The 21994-nt window shown below is 40.2% G+C and overlaps 1 protein-coding gene across 3 annotated transcripts in view; it reads right to left on the reverse strand.

The window, feature by feature from the left end:
- DLGAP1 (DLG associated protein 1) overlaps nt 1-21765 on the reverse strand; it is a 988253-nt gene extending 966488 nt beyond the window's left edge. For all 3 annotated transcript variants that reach the window (XM_030810696.1, XM_030810698.1, XM_030810695.1), the window contains exon 1: nt 21355-21765. The gene's annotated coding sequence lies outside the window, so the exon portion shown is untranslated. The remainder of the gene's footprint in view (nt 1-21354) is intronic.
- Nucleotides 21766-21994: the final 229 nt, after the last annotated feature.

Here is a 21994-nt window from a genome sequence, read left to right on the forward strand (position 1 = left end):
CAGCATACTATAATTCTACCTAATTTAAGTTTGCTCTTGAGGCCTGTTTGACATAATGATCAACCATTTTAAAAAGTGTTCAATTATCTTGTAGAAATTAGTTACCAAAACCAAACTTCTAAAAACCACTTAGCTCCACCAGGAATATTTGTTTTTTGAAGAAGTTAGAGGGAGTGTGTCCATACACTGATGGATACACATTTAAAAATCCTCTAATTCACTTGTTCATCTAATGTTAACATAGTAGGCACTGTTATAGTCAGTGCAGACATAGCTGCCCTCGTGGGGCTCACACTCTTGCATAAATAAGGAGAACCTATCCTGAAAGACTAATGATGGGTTGAGAGCAAAGACATGCTTATCACTTTGACTCATTTACTCTCTAATCTCATCACCAGAACCTTAATGCATTTTATCTGTTAGAGATTTCAGGGCATAAAACCTGTGCAAATATATGTGACTGTCATCTATTTATTCTTCAGTCATTTCCAGAATATGCTAGTATCACAACGTGGATAGGCTCTAAAAGAGAAAGTTCTGCCAAAAAAAAAATCAGTGATTCATTGCTGCATAAGGAATAAAATCAAACTCTTTAGTGTATGTGCCGAAGCTCCTCTGTGGGTTCCTCTGTGATTCACATCTGGTCACACACCCTACATACCAGCCATCACAAATTCCTCATGGTAGTCTAAACAGCTCAGCCCTTTCAGTGACTCACTTAGCACTTCAGCTTGAACCTGGGTATAAACTTCTCCTTCAAAAGCCAACCCAAAAGGTATCCCTTTCCTAAAGACTTCTCCAACCTGTTTTCTATTTTATGAATTAAAACCTCTTCCTTACGCCCAAAGCATTGCATCCCTATACGACAGCATTTTTTTTACTGCTGTATATCACAGACTCTCATCTACATATGTCTCCCCCGAAAAAATGCTATTCCCTGTCTGAATTCTTCACCATAGCATCTTTGAGCACAATGAAATGTGTTGTCGTGATCTCTAAGTGTTGCAATGATTGGTTAACTGATTGGTTATGCAACAAAAAGATAACTGATAGACTAATTTCTCCTTCCTCTTGCCTTATTTTTTAGGCTCTACACTTTGTTTTCTGAACTTTTTTCCCTAAACCCTGGTTCTCCTTGAATCTGCTCAAATTCTAAAAACAGCCTGCACATTACTCTCTTTCTTTCCCTGTGCCGCAAGGCTGCCAGCACCCAGTTTGTACACTGTGAGTCTCACATACTTCCTGTTGGTTCTAGCATTACCTTCTTGTGTTCCTAACTCTCAACTCCTCTGGAGGAGGAATGTTTCCTCTGCTGGTCCTGCAAGAGGCTGGTTCTTCTCAACCAAGTCACAGAGAAATCAGCAGGGTGGCAAAATGTTGCAATACGTTATAAGGAGTACCCATGAGATATTGCTGGAACCCAGAGGAGGTGGTATGTAAAACTTCTCAGGGAAACTGTAAGAGTCCTCAAGCTGTCCTTGAACAATGTTTAGAGGTCTGCCATGCAAAAAAGTAAGGACATCCCAAGGAAAGGACATAAGAGCGGGAAGACAGACAGAGAAACATCATAAAACACCATGTTATTTAGGAAATGATAAACAAGCATAAAACTTCATGATGTAGAGGAGTATTAAGAGTTAAGGCTGGAAAATTGTACTTGACCAGGTCATGAGAGACTTTAAATGGCACACTACAAACGTGAAACTTCATCTGATAGGTCATGGAGGGCTAGACATGAAATGATTTAATTTGGGAACTTAGCAAAATTAAAGCTTTCAAAATGATTTATATAATGTAACTTCAGAGAATAGTTTGGAGGAGGATAAAATTGAACATGGAATGAGGAGTAAGGAGGCTCTTGGATTTGCAGGGAAAAGAGACGATGCAGGTATCACATACCAGAGAATCCTGAGTTGTGGACCGGAAGCTTATTTGAGAGAAAGGTAGGCAGTTAGTCAGTAAAATTTGATGGATTGATACAAAGAAGTAAAAGCGTAGGCTGCCTTTTAAGTTTCTTGCTTGAGCAACTATAAGGATAATGTACATGAAACAGAAAATACAGTCATATAAAAATACTCACATCAAATTCTGAGTAATGGAAAGGTATTATGGAAAGATGAAAAGAAAAGGAAGAGGAGTCAAGAAAGGTAATTCCTAGAATTGCAGAAAACCATACAGAAGGGGGAAGAGAGGGGAAACGGAAATAGAAAGTTGAAATGGTAACAAAGGAGGCAGCAGCATTCAGTTGTATCTCAATCTCCACACCGATGGAGGGAGGGTACTGATGTAAAATCACCATGATTTAGCTGCATCCATAATTCAACTTTGGAAAGAGTTTTGGTATATTTGAATGCAATTGCTCCAGATGTTCTACAAACTCATAACTCTTTAATCACAGTAATAAAACCGCTCTACAAAAATGTAATTCTGGAGAGATAAAAGCTGCCTAGCTTCTGAATTCTTTCTTTCAGTTCCCTCTTCCAACATATGAAAAGTTTAAACTGCAAAACATTCAAAGCCAGGTTAGCAGCATGTCACACATACAGGAGCTGGATGGGACCAGGAAAGAGAGGACAGGCTGTAAATGCACAGAGAGCTGAGGCGGGCTTAGGGACTCAAACCTAAGCAGATGCACGCACGGGTGTCACAAATTAGACAAGTGGGTAGTTAAAGGACAATATACTACAGGAAAAGTGATGAGAACTATCAGCGAAGAAGCTCAAAACATGCAAGACGGTTTTGGTGGTAAGGAGAAAGCAGCTCAGAGAAACAGTTTCAAAGGTAGGGAAGGTTAGAAAATATCCAGGGAAGTGATCTGGAAAGCAGATAAACATGGTCATATTAGGGAGATACTGGTAATGATTTCTTGCTTTAGGCAGTGATCTTTTATGTTTCTTTTTTCTTTTTTTTCTCATGCAAAGAACCAATTCCAAAGCATGATTGCCTGGGACCAGCAGGCAAAGATGTATAAATATAAGTGCCTGCCTGGAGACAGGAACCTAAAAGCCAGTGGTTCTGAAACTTTAGTGCACATCTTAATCACCTGAAGGCTTGTTAAAACCCTATTTCTGGGCCCCGACCCCCAAAGTTTCTGATTCAGTATTTCCAAACTAGGGCCTGAGAATACACATTTCTAACAAATTCCCAGGTGATGTGATGTTGCTGGTCCAGAGCCCATACTTTGAGAAACACATTAGTCATCGGTTCTTATCCCTAAATGGACACTAAAATCGTAGGACATGCTTTGTAAACACATTCATGCCTGAGCCTACTCTAGAGATGGAGACTGAGGTGGTCTAGAAAGGGTCCTGAGATCTGCACTTTTTAAAAGTTCTGTAGATGATTCAATACGCAGCTGACATTCAAAATTATTGATGCATATAGAATTGAAGTTAAATGTTGACGGGTAAGTTCTTTCTTGGATTCAGCAAGACATCTTTCTGAAGGTGAACCAGCTATTCTCTCGACACCTATGGGTTAATATTTTTCATTGGTGTCTAACAGTGATTATGCTTATCAAAAACACATTACTTATAGCTCCTGCTAAGCTAGACTCAAACAAAGTCCTACTTATGCCAATAAAGTATTTGGGTAATATACTGATGATTTATAAATTTTCCTAGAAGGTTTAATTTACCTTGAAGAAACAAAGAAGAAATCTCTAACAATAGAAGGAAGACTTTGGTTTTCTCCATCCATGCTGCCAGGACTTAGAAGAAAAACAATTTTCCCAAAACAACAATAAAGCAGCCAAGGGGAAAATCCAATAAAGTTTCTGAGGAATGACAGTGCTCCAGGAACAGATGGGTTGATTCATTTCTGAAATTTTATGAAGAATATTGGCTGACTGAAACATTGACAAAGATTTTTAATGCAACTTTAGAGATAAGAAAAATAATCAATAAAGCCTCACAACATACTAGCCAAGTGGAACACCTGAATGCAGGCATGATGTTTTGATCTTTTTTGCATTTTTCAGAATTGTTAAATAATTGATCAATTAACAATAACTAATGGAATACAGTTGTCCCTCCATATCCATAAGGGATTGGTTCTAGGACCTCCTGTAGATACCAAAACTCGAGGATGCCCAAGTCTCTGGTATAAAATGGTATGGTATTTGCATATAACTTATACTTTAAATCATTTCCTGGCTAATTATAATACCCAATACAATGTAAATGCTATCTAAATAGTTGTTCTATTGCATTGTTTAGGGAATGAGGACAAGAAAAAAAGTTTGTACATGTTCAGTACAGATGTAAATTTGTTTTTGAATATTTCCATTTGTGGATGGCTGAATCTATGGATGCAGAAACCATGGATACAGAAGGTTGACTGTACATTATGCTGGTATAATCTTGGTTTTGTTTACTAATCTTTCTCTTGTATAATAAATATGGTTTAAAAGATTATATGCAAACCTGGCATTTCTACTTGCTTCTTATAATCTCTGAATTGTCCACTTAATATAGTTGGAGGTTATATTAAGGTAGGGAAATAGGAATTAACATATAAAGAGAAACAGCAATTAACATATATAGGAATTATAACATATAGTAAATATGGTTTAAAAGATTATATGTGAAACTGGCATTTCTACTTGCTTCTTACAATCTCTGAATTGTCCACTTGATATAGTTGGAGGTTATGTTAAGGTAGAGAAACAGAATTAACATAGAAAAGGCATTTATTCTTTATACTAGGGCTAATTTTGTCATCAAAAATGGACTGTCCACATCAGAAAAACTTCAGGGCCTCCACAGAGCTTTGGAAGATTTATGTAACATCTCCCCTGGGGCCCAGTGGTGTCACTTGTATGCTTATTATGGCATACTGCCAAATTTTACTTACATACTGGTCCTTCCATGACCCAAGATTAAACATGGTGCATGGCGAATAAGGAATCAATAAATGTTTCGAAGTACAAGACTGATGTTATCATCTGATGGGTCCTACGTTATTTTAACTTTTTGGAAAACCATTTGGCTATGCCACATTTCAGAATGGCGTGAACCCGGGAGGCAGAGCTTGCAGTGAGCAGAGATCGCGCCACTGCACTCCAGCCTGGGTGACAGAGTGAGACTCCATCTCAAAAAGTAAAAAATAAAAAAATAAAGAAATCTCATCTCATATGCCTACATTTTTCAACTGAAAGCAACTGTTTAAATCTCTCATGCCCCCTCCTAGAGCCTCATCATGTACCCCTAGCCCCACTCCACTATCCCCATTCATTTCTTCATCACTTTTATTAACCACCCTCCCCAAGAGCATATTCCTAGTCCCCCTGAGAAATGCAGTTTATCTTCAGCTTCATTTGTTACACTTACTCCTTAATGTAGGTTACAAAAACACACTCGAACCTCTTTGACAGGCGTCCTAGCATTTTGAAATTTACCTGATTCCTAGCCTGCTCATCATCACAGACATAACATTTATAAAGTCATTCCACTGCAGTGTTTATTTTATATATTGCTGAAATCTCCATGAAACACCTCTCTCATGGGAAACTATAGTTCAAAGAATATTAGTGTTTTAAAGGAAGCTCAAAATCACATGATGACCCCTGTCATTGATATACGCGTAAACTGAGACCCTGAGGGAGAAGCACGTTACATGCTACAAAACACTGTTGCTAGCAATGTCATGTTAGGAAGAGGAGGAGCTTTGTGCAAACTGGCTACAATCCACTGAATGCCTCCTTCCTGCCTTGATGTTCCTTTGACATCACTGGTCCCCATCCCAAAGAAGAGAGTGACCTGCTGAGGTGAGTCACCTGCTCAGGCCCACTACAGCACCCCGTGGCCTCTCAGCATCCTGCTGCCCCCCTGGGTTGAATCCTACCCATCCTTCTTTCTCACTAGCCTGTGAGTTCCCTGTCATGGGGATTTTGCCACTTCTATTGGTGAGTTCCAAGCCCTTTTCAGGAGATGATATATTTGTAGAACTCAGACTTTAAACAAAACCTTTAAATCCAGCTTCTTCAACAAATAATCATTTAAAACTTTAAGTTAAAACATGCCCAGCTGTTACTATAAGCAAGAAATTAAACCATTGAGCTTTGTTATTTCATATTCATTCTTTAGACAAATATTTATTAAGAAGTTCTATGCTAAACAGGGTGCTGAGAAAGAGAATAATGGGGACAGGTTGAATTCCTTTACAAAGGGTGATCAAGAGCAGCATTTTGCTGGGTGCAGTGGCTCATGCCTGTAATCTCAGAATTTTGGGAGGCAAAGGCAGGAGGATTGCTAGAGGCCAGGAGTTCAAGACCAGCCTGGGCAACATAGTATGACCTTGTCTCCACAAAAAATAAAAATAAACTAGCCAGGCATGGTGGCACACACCTGTACTTCCAAACTACTCAGGAGGCTGAGGCAGGAGGATTGCTTGAGGAAAAGGGTTCAAGGTTATGGTGAGCCATGATCACACCACTGCATTCCAGCCTGGCAGATGGAGTGAGACTTTGTCTGTAAAAAATTTTAAAAAAAGAAAAAAATGGCCGGGCGCAGTGGCTCACGCCTGTAATCCCAGCACTTTGGATGGCTGAGGTGGGCGGATCACGAGGTCAGGAGATCGAGACCATCCTGGCGAACACGGTGAAACCCCATAGCTCTACTAAAAATACAAAAAATTAGCCGGGTGTGGTGACGGGTGCCTGTTGTCCCAGCTACTTGGGAGGCTGAGGCAGGAGACTGGCGTGAACCCGGGAGGCAGAGCTTGCAGTGAGCTGAGATCGCGCCACTGCACTCCAGCCTGGGTGACAGAGTGAGACTCCGTCACCAAAAAAAAAAAAAAAAAAAGAGAGAGAGAGAAAAAAAATAAGTGCCAGTAATAAGAAAGAATCATTTATGTCAAGAGGACTGGGGAGTTATGAGGGGCCAAATTTCCAGGCAGATGGAATAAAATATTTTAGAAAATATTACTTATCATTACATCTTATATGATTGTGATGTGATGTACTCAATTTCAATTATAGAATGACTAATAGAATATTTTGACTCACTTTCAATACATGTATATAAAAATTATTTTTACATGTCCAATATAAATAAATTGAATTTGATTTTCAGTATGGGACATTTGTGGATTTAACAGTGGTTAAACCTTTGGCCATCTATTTCCTATCTTTGACTAATTAATGCTTTACTATCGGTACATTACTTTTACTAGTATCTGTCTAGAACTTTCACTAAGTTTATATCCTTCCTAAGTCAATTAAACATTCGAATTTGGGGGGAGGTCAAGAACATAAGGTAATTCAGAACCAAACAAAAGTGCCAGAAATAACCTATATAGAAACACGAGAAGAAAGATATAAGCCATTTCACTTATAAAATGTGTCATCTGTGTGACAGCTAGGACATTACAAAGGACACTCATTATTCAATCAGTTTTACATGTGTTTATCTTCATTTCAGCTTTTGTTAATTTACATGAACCAAATATCCTCAACCAATATTTATTTACATAAGGCAGGGATGCTTACATATTTAACGTGCCTCTTTCTTGAACAATTAAAGTTAAAACCAAAAATATAGCAACACTCTAGTATTTTGTGGACTGACTGAATTACCTTGCTTTGAGCTAAGGGTACAACAATGTTGATTTAACAATGTCTACTTAAATAGACTGAAGGTTTTACTTTCATCGGCCTGAATTGCAAAGAATTATAAGAGGCAATGAGAACTTTCTTTCAGGTATATTTTACAAGGATATTCTAACATCTTTTTTTACCCCTTGCTATTAAAGTTCTTGTCTGAGCAGCACCAAAGCCAGGCTTGTTCATTGTGTTCTCCAAATTGTGTCCTTATTGCAGACCTCATCTGTGTTTGTGCTTCTTTCTCTTTGAGGTATGTGTTCATTTATGCTTTCAAATAGATGATTCAGTGGGCAGCAGGGAGCTGAGGTTTCTCTAGCAGTGACAGATCATTTCTTGGAAAGAAGAGACTGATTTTCTCCAGGGCAAGCAGATGGTCACACCCCTAGAAGGTTCCACAGAGATTCACCTCTGTCATGCAAAATTTCTCTGACAAGTGGGAAGACGGAGGTGAGAAAAGGAAGGTAAGGCAAAGACAATTGTTATTCCGTTTGTTTAAGATGTCATCAAAATAGCCTGCATCTTGGAAGAACTCATTGAAATAGGCACTAGTAAAAATCATGGTAAAACTAAAAAATAAAAGGACACATGGTGATTTCTTAATATCGCAGGCATTCTAGGACAAAGCAGCTTTACCTTCAGACTAAAAGGTTGTGATTTTAGCAGAAGCAATTTTATTTCTATTGCATCTCCACATGTGAGACATATGGAAACAGTAGGAAAGAATTAAGGAAAAAATAAGAGAAGTGACACTTCAAGAATTTCCAAATAACCACCTTTTGGGCCAGCTAGGCTGTGAAGTGAAATAAAACCAGAGGAGGGTATATCTTGCATGCTACTAGAGATACATTTCTGACAGTTATCAATTCGGCAATACAACAGTTTATTTGATTTCCATTTCACTCTACGTTTCTCGGATGCCAACCAATTGTCAGGCACTGGGTTAGGCATCAGCAGAATATAGAGTCTAGCGCTAACAGACCTTGGTTGAATTATCAGCTCCACCCATGGTAGGTCTGTGGTCTGAGAACATATTCTGTAAACCATCATATCACTTTTTTTTTTTTTTTTTTGAGACAGTGTCTCACTCTGTCGCCCAGGCTGGAGTGCAGTGGTGCGATCTCAGCTCACTGAAACCTCCGTCTCCTGGGTTCAAGCAATTCTTCTGCCTCAGCTTCCCAAGTAGCTGGGATTACAGGCGCATGCCACCATGCTGGGATATTTTTTATTATTATTATTTTTAGTAGAGAGAGGGTTTCACCATATTGGCCAGGCTGGTCTCAAACTCCTACCTTCATGATCCGCCCGTCTCAGCCTCCCAAAGTGCTGGGATTACAGGCGTGAGCCACTTTGCCCAGCCCTGATATCACTTTCTACATAGGATGGGCATGAGGATAAAATGAGATTATTTACATAATGTGCTTAGTGTATACTAAGCACTCAATAAAATAAATATACTTACTATTATTTATTACTACTAGCATCATTACTACAGAAATACAAGTTTGTAGAAAATACGCCATATGCTACAATTAATAACCTAGTGGGAGATCAAAATACAGTAGCAGGTATCTATAATGCAATGCAGTAGATTACCTGGGGTTACATAGCTGTGTAGAGTACTAGATATATAGACTAGATATATTGACTACTATTAAAACAGAAAGGACAAAAGAATGAGAAAGTGGTACAAGTAGCTTCACACCGCTTTTCAAAACCTAAAGCTAGAACATCTCTACTGAAGGTCTGAATTTAAAAAGGAAAAAAAAAAATTAATGCCCTCATATACCAGGAATCTATCAGAGCACAGTAATCCAATCCTCCTAATCTGGTTCTATTTTTATTTATAGCTGTTATTCCTTTCTAAGACTCTAAAAGAAATGCATTATGTTTATTATCTCTATTTTCTCCAATGGGGACGTATGCTCCATGGCTCCACAAGGGCATGCCTTTGTCTTTTGTTGATGTTCTTGCTCGGGGCTGAACTCAAAGCACCTAGAATAGTGCTTGGCACATAGTAGTCATTCAATAAATTGGTTTTGGTTGAACAAATAAGTGAAGGAATGAATGAATGGATTGACAATGGCCATTCTCCAATACATAGAAAAATTTGTCAAAAGCTGCCAAAGTTGAAAAGAATACATTTCTGTCTATAACTCCTAACTTACTGAAATCTGATTTACAAATAGTCTACATATCTTGGTTCTCAATGCAGAACATAAGGATAACTGAACAGAAGGACAACTGAACTATCCTTTCCTTCCTTTGTTCCAGTAGTCAAATAAAGGGAAGTTTACATATATGTAGCTATTTAGCAATTATTAGTGGCCATGAATAAGCTCTGTTTGCTCCCACTTCCCCTCACCAGTTCTGTTCCTGGATCAAGGCTCACTCATGCAGTAGGAGCTGCTGATGGCTGAGCATCATCTAGCGCCAACCATTGGCAGAGCCAGGGAGTTCTGTTTCTGCAGCAGAAGGGATGGCATGTGTTCCTGGTTAAAATTTAGAATTCATTTTTTCATAAATATAGGGTCCTAAACATGGTTTTCATTAGCGTAATACTATTTGGTTTGTAGAAAATGGGTTAAAAGACTCTAGAAGTCGTTAAGTTAGAAGCCAGTCACTGCTGTGTACCACAATTTCCACACTGTTCAGTGTCCAAACACAATCAATTAACAAATACACCTTTGGAACACAACCTATCTGTAAATTGGTATTGCCAATATTTAAATTGTATTAAGTATGTGTTTATCAGCTCTCTTCGGAGCAACTCAAGTCACTTTAGATATGCCAATATGTCTACCCAAAAGGGATCCGTGAGAAAATAAAGACATGAGAAAAAGCTTTTTGTCTTTTATTCTAAGTTTTAAACCTAAACCACAAAGATGTGAAATACTGTGTTACTGTAACAATAAAGAAAACTACAAAACCCAAACAACCTGGATGTAACTGCCCAGAAACCTTTCCCTTAGTGAAAACCAGTGGAATGTTCCCACCTAATCAATCAGTAAAGTGTTCCAGTTATGTTTGGCACATGTGCTCAGCTACTGATCCCTTTTTTCTAAGGAAAGAAACTGGGTTAACTGAACACACACAATAGAGAGGCAGAAGATAAGCCCCAGATGGCAGAGAAGGTGAATGCAATTGGAAGACAGGTGCGCTCCACCTGCCGGTGTGCAGCTAACTTAGAGCCCACTGTGACCATGACGGAAACGCTCCTCTTTAAGGATCAAGGCATGACTGCTTTTCTGTGTTGCCTCTTCATTTTTTCCCCATATCCCATCTCACCTTAAGAAATATGTATTCCGAGGAGAGTAAATTAAAACTTACATTTTGAATGTTGCTATAGATGCACTGAATTGTTTCATGAGAATATCTTCTCATCAACACAATTAAATCTTCCTTGGGGAGAGAGTCATGATTTTGATTTCCTTTGTAATCTCCTCACAGCATATGGTGCCATATCAGGCAGGCCTGGGCTGAGGGACTATGAGCCTCTATTCCTTATAGGAACAGCACATAGAGCCTACATGCAGTGCAATACTGAGAGCTGTATCCTGCATGAGTACAAAGTCCAGGTTGCTCCGTAAATATCAGCTATTCTTAAACTTGTTCAGCAAGTTGCTGTCAGTGTCATCAAATGAATGATAAAGGAACATGAAATAATAAGACAGGGATTTTTCAGCAGAAGAAAAATATATCATGACTAGACAAGTAATTTTTAAATTCTTTACTTGGTAGTACTTTGATGTAAAAAGATGGCTGGCAGATCGGTTTTTGCAGAAAAAAATACACAGTATGGTTAATAGTACTTATTAATTGCTCACCATGAACCCAACTAGATACTTCACATAAGGTGACTCATTTAAGCCTTTCAAAAACTTTGATATGTAAGACGAATTATCCTTATTTTTCAGATGAGAAAACTGGACTCAGTAAAATTAATTTGTCCAAAGTCGTCTAGCTAGTTAGATGAATCACGATAGCAGAATCTGGATTGTGAAGGCGGTAACATTTCCTATCTGGAACACAGAAGCAACTACTAGTATCATGAATCTGTTGATTATCTTCCAACAGGTAACTCCTTAATTAGCACCTCAAATGTTATCATTTCATAAATTCTAGTTTAATATTTTCCAAGTTGCTTATGGGCTATGTCCAATATCATCTCAAAAATCAATATAACCAAAATACAGCTCAGTTACTACAAATCGGTTCCCCATTCCAAACACTTAGATGTTCCAGTAATGTCACTACTCCCAATATCTTTACACTCCAAATCTCTATTCACCCTATTCCCTCTCTAATAACTAATTACCAATCATCAAGAAAGCAGCTGCTACCCCTTGAAAAGTCACTCTACTAGCTACTGGGCTCAGGCCTATGAGACATGCAAAAAACATCAGCTAATTCACGACTTAAAAGAGCTTAAAATCTCAGAATATTCACAAAAAATGTTAAAAATGTGAATATTATAATAAAGTAAGTAATCCAGATAGATGCAACTGGAATTCAGAGAAGAGTTTACCCTCAGCTGAGTAGTCATAAAATGTATGCTGTGAGAGGTGAGATTTGGCTGGGCCTTTGAAGGATACAAAGGACTTTAAAACAATTATTTTAAAAGAAATCCTTCCTCCTGGTAAAATAATCAACTAGATAGAAGGACAGAAAGGGAAAGAAAATCCCTGAGGCTCCTTGTCCTAGGAGCATCCACTGTTAACAATTCATCAAGCAGACGGAGCTTGAGTACATGCAAATAAACAAAGAAGAAAAATAGCTGGAACAGCATAGCCCTGACAAACAGGAGTGGTCATGGTGGAGGCTGATGCAAGAGATTATTAGGAAATGAGGCTAAGCAATGATGAGAGCCAATTGTGCCTTCACACACTTGTCCCACTGACACATCTGAAGGCCAACCACGTTCTAGGCATACTCGGGTCTGGAGTAGGCAGGGGAATACTAGCAAATGGGATTGTTGCTCTTATGGGGGGCTCCAGAACAAAGTTTGAGGAGTTTCACGATGACCTGAAGAGCACTTTAGAAAAGTAAATTTTGATGTGAGTTTAATCAGATCCTAGAGATTAGAAGTCCCATTAAGAAGTTGCTATGTATTCCAGGCATAAAATGATGAAGTCGTGAAGTCAAGCAGTAGCAGCAGCAGCAGCAGAACTCGTACAGTACAACCACCTTGCTCTCTAACGTAATGAGTAAGAAATTAAGACTAAGAGAAGAGTGTTTTGCCTAAATTTAGAATGTAATTAAAGGCTTTATAAAATAACTATGGATATAAAAGTCTTGAAGAACTAAATGATAATATATTTGTCATTTCAGAATTGGAAAATATTTCTCAAACATATCTTATTGGTACCATAAAGAGAATTTAAAATGCAACTATTTTAAAATTTAAACATAATCTTTTCACCCAGAGACATCATAAAAATGAGAAGACAAGCCACCAACGGAGTGAAGATAACTGAAATGCATATTACAGAACAAAACTCTGGTATCTAGAATATATAAACAGCTCTTACAAATCAATGCATTTAACAAAAAAAAGTAAGAGAATGGGGAACATGTATGAATAAGGAATCCACAGCAACTAGAATATTAATAAAGAGAGGGAATAAATCATCAGCATTACCAGGAGACATGGAACAACAAATTAAAACTACAATGAGATATCATTTCATATCCATAAGATTGGCCAAAAATAAAATGTATCATCAACTGTTGACAAGGATATAAAACAAAAGGTGTTTTTATAGATTGCTGTTGGGATCATAAATAGGTACAACCATTTTTGGTAGTTCGCATTGTCTGCTAGATGTGAAGATACGAATATTACCCTACTGCAATCCCCCTCCTTAGGAGATACCCTAATCAGAGTCCCCTTTGTTAGCACAAAGAGATGTACACATGAATGTTCACAGCAGCCTATTTGGAAACATCTTAAATGTCCATCAACGAAGATTGATACCTTCATCATGATATAATTCTACAATGGAATACCATATATCAGTAAAAATGAATAAATCAGATCTACATGTCAACAAAATACTGAACAATTACAGTAAGGTAAAGAAGACTACAAGAGCATTGTTACTACTTATAAATGGTCTAAAAACAGCAAAACAAGACTGTATTGCTTAGGTACACATACATACATAGCAAAGAATAAGGAAATGCATGCATAAGAATAATAAACACAAAACTCAGTGGGCAGAGTCCCTCTGAGGGAAGACATGAAGAGTAGACTGAAGTCTCAACAGTGTGTGCAATGATTTATTTCACCACCTGGGTGGTGGACACAAAGGGGTTTATAATATTATTTAATTTTTTGGTGTTCCTGAAATATTTCACAGAAATATTTAATGAATAATAAAGAATTAAAAAGAATGTGTGACACTGGTACAGAGTAAAAGAGAAAGGAAAGGTCAAATATTGCTTGAAAATTTTTCAAAATATTTACTCCCTTTTCTACTTCCCTGGACTTGATTCCCAATAATGTAAGCCTCACTAAAACAGCCTCTTCATGCTTATGCCTCTCTCTGTCCCAGTCTGGTGTTAGACTCATCTACTCCTATCAGTCCAAGAGGCCACTTCTTCATGTCACTGCCTATTCAGAATCTGCCAGTGGTTCCTATCAAATCCAAACATTCTTGTATAGCCATTAATGACCCTCTCAATCAAATTCATCTCCAGGTCTAATTAAAGTGGAGGAACTGGAGGAGAGAACCATCTTCTGGACCAGGAATATGCCAAGTTCATTTGCACCTCCATGTCTATACAAATGTTTTCTCTATCTGAAAGTTGGTCCTTCTTCCTATGTAAGTCTTACAAATCCATGAAAATCTAGCTTCAGATCTTCCCTTTTGGAAGCATTCCAAAATGATCTCATTCTCTGTTGAGCCCCTACTCCTACAGAAAAGCCCAAAATAAATACATTTGAGCACTAGTTTCATTCTGTAACCCATTATTACTAATTATTTGCTACATTTTAATCTTATTCTTTGTATTACATTTCAAGCTGCCCAAGGAGTTGAACTAGGTCTTGCTCTTCTATATTCTCGACAGTAATGAGTACCCAGGAGATGTTACAAATATTTTTTGTTTGCCCATACTTGGAAAGGCTGGATATATACATACCAAAATACCTGACATCTATCATCAAGATCCCTTAGGATTCATATCATCAAAGCAGAGTGTTTTAAATTATCTATAAAGCACATACAAATCTAGAGGAATTATTATGCACCATAGTTTATAAAAACATGGTGCATGTTCGCATTCTGTCTCACCATTCCTCACAGGCTATTCAAAACTGAACGGTAGATGTGGTATCTATAGCAGGGTGCCACATAGGTTAGCATATCCCCAAGGCTGGCCCACCTCACCACATCATTCGAGTAGTTCAGAAGCAGATAGCAGAACAGAGTACACTACATGTCTGGCCAGAAACAAAACTAGTATAAAAAATTCATGAAAATACCTAGAAGGCTGTGATTCCATATCAGTAAAGATGTTAGATTCCAGTCTCCCCTGTGAGAGCCAACGCACATCTATGTACCTATATAGAGATCAGCCTCAAGCAAGAAAGGCAGTTGTAGCTGCTTCTTTGCCTCCCACAACACTTTCCCCCTCATCCCTGTGATCTGATTTATTCTTTGAGTCCTCGGTGAACTTTTGCTTTCTTCCACTTACAAACCATATACAGGCCACTGTCTCTGGTCTCCCTTGAGCTTCTGGTCTCCTAGAGGGAGACAGGCATATACACAGAAAATGAAAAACAAAACTAAGTTATAATTATGTATTAGACTCAGTGGGGGCACAGAAAGGAGTACTCAATGTAAGAGGTGAGGGGTAGGAAAGAAGTTTATGGTGAGCCTTAAAGGGTTGAAATAAAGTAAGGCAATTAATCTACTAATATGTTAATTTTGAATAAGAAGGAGGAGGAAGAAGAGGGAACAGGAGTTTGTTTTTTGTTTGCTTCTTTTTTAAAATCCTTATTTTATTTCAAAACCTTACCTCTGCTTGCCAGCAGACTGCATGTTGCCTAGTTAGGAAATATAGCACTGCGTAGCCCATCACACTATGTTCAGGCTGGGATCAGCTCAGTGTTTACCAGGTATTAACAGAGTAAACTTAGGACCAAAGAACACAGCGTCTGACATTGCAAAGGAGTGCCATGCAAAAGCTGTATAATACCATCCTCAGAGCTATGGCCCTTATGCACCAAGAATACAGATGTGCATTCACTTGTTTATTCATTCACTCAACCAATGTTTACCCACCATTTATTAAGTGCCAGGTGTTGTGCTAGGCGTCAGTGATATTTGGGGAACATTCTATATTTAGTTCTTGATCTCATGGAATGTACAGTTCAGTGGGGAAAGCAATCTGACACTCGCAAGTCAACACATCATTATTGACCGTAAAAGGACCATGGAAAAGAAATAAAGTGCTAAAACAGCATTCAACTGGAGAGCTTCCCTGAATAAATGACTTTTCAGCTGAAGTCTAGGAAAGAGGGAACAATGTAAGAAACAGCATTCCAAGGAGAGGGGGAAAGATTTCTTAGCCTGCTCCATAGAAGCTCTAGAATCAAATGAGTCTTATCTGAACTGCCTAGAAAGGATTCACACGAAAGACTTCCAAATGCATTACCACTTCAAGATTCCTCTGCTGACCCTCCCAAACTCCAAATGGAAAGCGCATCCTAATTTGAAAGGATGAAAAGGTGACTTTGCCTTCTGGGTTAATGTCTACACGAAAATAGCTTTGAAGGGAGTGAATGTGCCTTGTCTTTTTGCTAGTATAGTATGATGAATCATATCAAAGAATAGTTGTTTGCAAAGTCTGAGACAAGATCAAAATGCCATTTTCCTCTGAAACTGCAGCATGTGTTTTGTAAAGAAATCTTAGTGATATCTCGCAGGGAAACTTGCAGTCCAGAAATAGACTCCACACTGATTTCTACTGAAATTGAAACCAAGAAAGAAGGGGTATCCAGGGAAAGGGTGTAATCATGAGGTTAGAATGAGGGTTAGTGCCAGTCCTCCTATCACATACTCAGACGTTCTCCAGTAGTAGAATTAAAACAGCAAGTTACTCTAGCAGATGTTTTCAAATTAGCTAAAACCGTGTCACCAGAGTAAAGCAGCAAAGCTGGAAATGTGCCCAGAGAGACCTTCCCACAAGCCGCCTGAGGGAGCCATTTAAATGTCTCTGAGCCCTCCTAGGGCAGAGATTCAGATGCAAGGCTAGGGAGATAAGCAAGTCACAGCACAATGTCTCCTCATCCAAATGCTTATCCATGGCTTCAGTAAGACCACAGCTCTGCTGAATAGTAAGAAAATCTGGCAAGATTGAGCAGTTCCAAATCACACACTTTGTGGTTTGCTGTTGTGTTGTTGCTTACAAACCTGACAAGAAAACATTGAGAGAAGATAGAGAAATTGTCAATGGCAACAGAAGAGCAAATCATGGTAAGTGAATATGAAAATGAACAGTTTGGTTGCTGGCAAATCCTAGGGAGAGGGAGGAAGGTGGTTTGCATCTTCATAACATATTCAGAACACTGATATCTAGTTCACAATTAGATATCCAATGGGACAATCACATCCCAGCTACGCTGGTTGTCTATCCAAGAAAAAGTCCAAGGATCTGAGCCAAATATCTGTGGATACAGATCCAAAGGACTTCCTTTTGCATGAGCTGGTGTTCTTAAGTGGGATGTTACTTGTTACTCAGTGATCATTAACTCCTACAGGAGGGAGAAAATAATAAAGCAACCAGGAAAAATCTTAAGTCAATAATGGATGAAGATAACCCTGTTTCTCACTTATACAACAGCTATCTGTCCCCTACCATTTACTAGAGAGAAGGATAGGAAATGGTTGGGTCAACACATCTCCTATGCAATACCAACCTCTGTACAATCAGACTAAAGAACAGAAGACCTCAAAGGGATGTCATTCACCTTTTTAACTGCCTTATAGTCACACCCCATTTTTTCTTGTTCTCAATCACATGTTTTGCTCTGTAGGTGTGTGTTTTGCAGGGTTACAGGGAAAGGTGTAGCAAATATACAGTATACAGTATTGTATAAGCTAAACAGATGTATCTTAGAAGCAAAAGAACTGGTACCTGGTATCTCATACAATCGGTTATCTGTGGATGTCTAATAGATTAAAATGAATGTCAGAAGACTATTTCTAAATCCTCCTCTGTGGTAATGCAATGTTTTAGATCTTCCTAGAACAACATCTTTGGCAATTCCTGACAGACCACACAACTACAGAAAATCACCTTCATCGGGCGGTAACAAGAATCAAGCTACAAATTCTCATGATTTAAAAAAAAAAAAAAAGAAAAAACATCTTTTGAGGAACACTGTAGTTTTTCCTCCCTGAAAATAGAGAACTAGTAGCACTTAGGATCTTAGGAAATAAAACAGCTCAAGATATGGGATGTTTTTGAACATTCAGGTGTTTCAACAACAACATAAAGATTTTTCTACAATGCCAGCAAAGTATCTTTCTGTGATAGTGTTTCTTTAAAATAAAAAAAATGTACAAAAGACCAACATACCACAGACATAGGCATAGATTATAACTATGAGAAGTGAGGATTGGGGAAACGTGTTTCGGTTTTTCAAGTCCTTTTAGCCTTCTTGTTTCAATGGTGTTCCTGTACCAGGGGAAATATAACTACCAATGGAAAAAGAGAAAAGAAACAAAATAACCTAAAATTGTATCATTTTCTTAATTTAAGAAAAGAGAGGTAAGTGTGATTTCTATAGAGATGAAATCTACATAAAAGTAGATTTTAATTGGATGCTTCCTGAGAGGAAACCAATTTCCTCTACTCTGATAAACAGTGGAACAATTTGTGGGAATAGTCATGAAGGTAACATGAATTTGAGTTGATCATAGAAATTTCACTATAGAAATACACATTAGATAACATTTTACTATTATCTCTGAATTTGAAATATTATGAGATCAAAATCAAAACACTGAATTTTTTGTTTCTGAAAGAGTTGATGTTCAAAGAATATGGTATTCATCTCGATTAAGTTGTAAATGAAACTATTAATTTGCTGCATATTAGTGAATATTGCTCATATTCGCTAAAATTAGTACTTTGTAAAACAAGTTCCCCTCTTCCAAGCTTTAATTTTATATTTAAAAAAATCAATCTAAATGGCTATATGGAACAAAGGCACACATATTTAATAGAGTTAACTCAAAGTGCATGCAGTTTCTATTCCCAAATTGGGTTGAATAGGACACTTAAGCTTAGAAGGATTTAAAAAGTAGAACACTACAATTAGTTTTAGGCTATTTCTCTATATGGGCTACATAATATTTTAGAAGGAAGGTCTTGTCTCCATTTGCTTTCACTAATCACTAATATGTTTTTACTGAGTTTTTAGTCCTGGCAGAACAAAGCTTATGTTGATGGAGAAATTAAAGATGCTAAACCATGAAAATTCCCTCCTAGGGAAAACTCATATACTTATTATTTCCCCAAAGCACAATTGCTTGTGTGAGATTTAAGAAGCTTTGTCAGAAAATTATTTTGACATATTTAAAAGAATGTTAACCAGTTCATTTTGCCCATATTTATATTGCCTGTAATGTTTGAGAGAAAGCATTGTATTTGCAGACTAATCTTAGAATGAAATATAGAGAGAAATAGCTATAAATTAAAAAAAATCTATGTATGCAAGTACATTCTTTACTCACACAAGGTAACTAACATTTTCTCTTAAGTAAATTAGTTTTTTAAAAATTCACAGAATTTTATATCTGGAACTAGGGATATTGCAAGGCACTAACCACTGAAACAACTTTAAATTGAAGTACTAAATCTAAAGGAAATTAAGAACAGGGCTATTGACACTTGATTTCTATGAACTTTCTTGTTTCATGCCAGAGAATGAATTTTCTGAACCAAGGGTAGCTTTTATAACTTAAACTTTTTAAAATCATACATTTTGCATAGATACATTCATTATTTCTTTATAGGCTTGAATTTCCTTTTAAAAACTTAAAGAAAACTTTATTCTTCTGGTATGAGATAAATTAGGATCTTGTAAAATTTCTTGCCTCCATGTCATTTCCGTTCAAGTTTTATTCAAGGAATAAAAAGTATTGCTTTATATGCAAAATGACCTAGGCCAATAGAAAGTCGCTTCCTGAACTGAAAATGTGCTATAAATAACAGTCAAAAGGCTGTTCTTTTTAGAACAGCTCTTTCAGGGTAAAAAATAATTTGCAGGATGTTTGCCTTAGGTCCTAAAATCGCTTTCCTACTTCTCAGCATTTCTCATCTCAATGTTTAACTACGTCTTAGACTGATCTATCCTCACCTTCTAGGAAGCCATTCACGAAGACCATAAAAGCTAAAGATCTGTGTTTAATTGGTACTTTTATTATATATATTTCCTCGTAATTCCCTAACTTCACGTGTTATGGAAGGAGGCAGGGAGCATTCACCTCCCACGACCGGGAGTCAGTCTCACTGTGTCAGGAGTAAGGAGTGAAGAGTCTCGCCTGGATCCACAAAAGACGTAACATCTCCTACCCAGCGTCCCACTCCTTGCCGCCTAGCTACCTTCAACCCCTTCCCCTCCGCACATCCTCCCCTTCTCTAGCAGAAAATTCCGCAGCGCTACGGTCGGGCTGGAGGCAAGCCCTGCAGCCGGGGGCGAGCGCAGCACCCGGACACAGGCACTCAGTGTCTCCGGCACCCGCAGCCCAGCCACGGGCCACCCCTTCCCACGGCCTCCCAGTGCCACCCAGCGAGGCGGGGACAGCGCGCCTTCCGCAAAAAGCGCAGCAGCCCAAGTCCTGAATGCAGGGTCTTCATCGCCGCGGGCCCTCCGAAGGTGCCTCTCCCAGCTGCAGCCGCCCCTCAATGAAAGTGCAATTTGTTATCTCGCCCAGCCCAGAGGAGAGGTCCCTGTTTGGCCTTGGTTCCAACCCGGCTCATTCAATTCGCTGAATGTCGGGTCTCCCCGCCCGCCCCGCGATTCTCCGGGAATTGGCCTTGGCCGCGGGCAGGGGGCGACTCTCCAGTGACCTCCTCCTTGGACCCCATTTCTCTCTTTCTGTCTCTCTCTCTCTTTCTCTCTCTTTTTTTTCTCTCTCTCTCTCTGTGCCTGTCTCTCTTTGTGTCTCTGTTTCCTTGGCTTTCTCTTACAAACGCACGGGGGAGTTGGTCCTTTTTCACAATGCCAAAATGTCACCAAAAAAGCAAGTGCAACAACTTGCTTTGCAAACGACCCAGGAGCCTGCCGAGAAATCCCCTGCGGGGAGCAGCCCCCTCCTCCTCTGCAAGGTGCATCGGGGGGTGGGGTGGGGGTGTGAATTTGACCGGTGGACATGACGGGGACAGGGGACCGGTGTTCTCCTCCCCTCCCCCTTCCGGGACCCTGTCACAATTAGAAATCCTTCCCCTGCCTGGGTCCCCGTAGGGAGCCGCGAGGACCGCATGGCCGGAGAGGACGCGCTCGCCCCCGAGATCCCAGGTTACCCGGAGGGCCCGGGAGTGCACCCCGGGCGGCTGAAAGGGTAGGGAGCGCGGACTCTCGAGCCAGCGGCCGGGGGAGCCCAACCCGCAGCCCCTCCGCGGGCGAGGGAAGCGGCGACCGCGCGGCAAGCAGCAGCCAGGAGCCACCCAGCGCGCCGCGACCGCCGCCGCCGCCGCCGCGCACGCCCCAGCCCCGCGGCGCAGCCCGGCGTTACCTGGCCGCGTCCCGCAGTCCGGCCCTCGCTGGCTGCGTCCGTCCGTTGGTCCCACGAGCCTCGGAGGAAGGACGAGAGATATGTCACCGCGACCGGGACCGGCTCTCAGCGAGGTGACGGGAAGGACTCGAGAGAGGAGCCGAGGCGGCGGCGCCGTTCGGGCCGCCTATGCTGCCGACTCCCCGGGGCGGAAGGTGTCCGCGAGGCCGTGTCCTCGAGATTGCGGCGCCCGAAGCGCAGCGCTCGCCTCTGGAGCGGAGGCTGAGCGCCGGGACGCGGCGGGCTGGGGCTGCAAGGCTGGGCTGGTCACCCGCCCCTGGGTGCATGTTAATACGGTGGGGAGGAGGAGTCCCGCGCTTCCTCCGCCCAACCACCGGAGCCGGCGGGCGGGCGGCGGCCGCGGCCCAGAGCCAGCCGCTCCCACCCGCCCCAGCTACTACTGCGCGGCGCGACCGCCGGCTCCGGCCCCAGCCCAGGCACGTGCGCCCAGGCCGCGGGGAGGCGCCGGCGCCTCCCGGAACGCGCTCCTGGCCTGCGGGTGCTGCCCGCTCCGTCTCCGGGTGGGAAGTGCGCTCGCCCCGGACCGAGGGGAAAGCCCAGCATCCCCGGGATGGAACAGAGGGGCGGCCACCCGCGAGTG

Source organism: Nomascus leucogenys, chromosome 4 (assembly GCF_006542625.1).
Source record: "Nomascus leucogenys isolate Asia chromosome 4, Asia_NLE_v1, whole genome shotgun sequence".
Lineage (NCBI taxonomy): Eukaryota > Metazoa > Chordata > Mammalia > Primates > Hylobatidae > Nomascus > Nomascus leucogenys.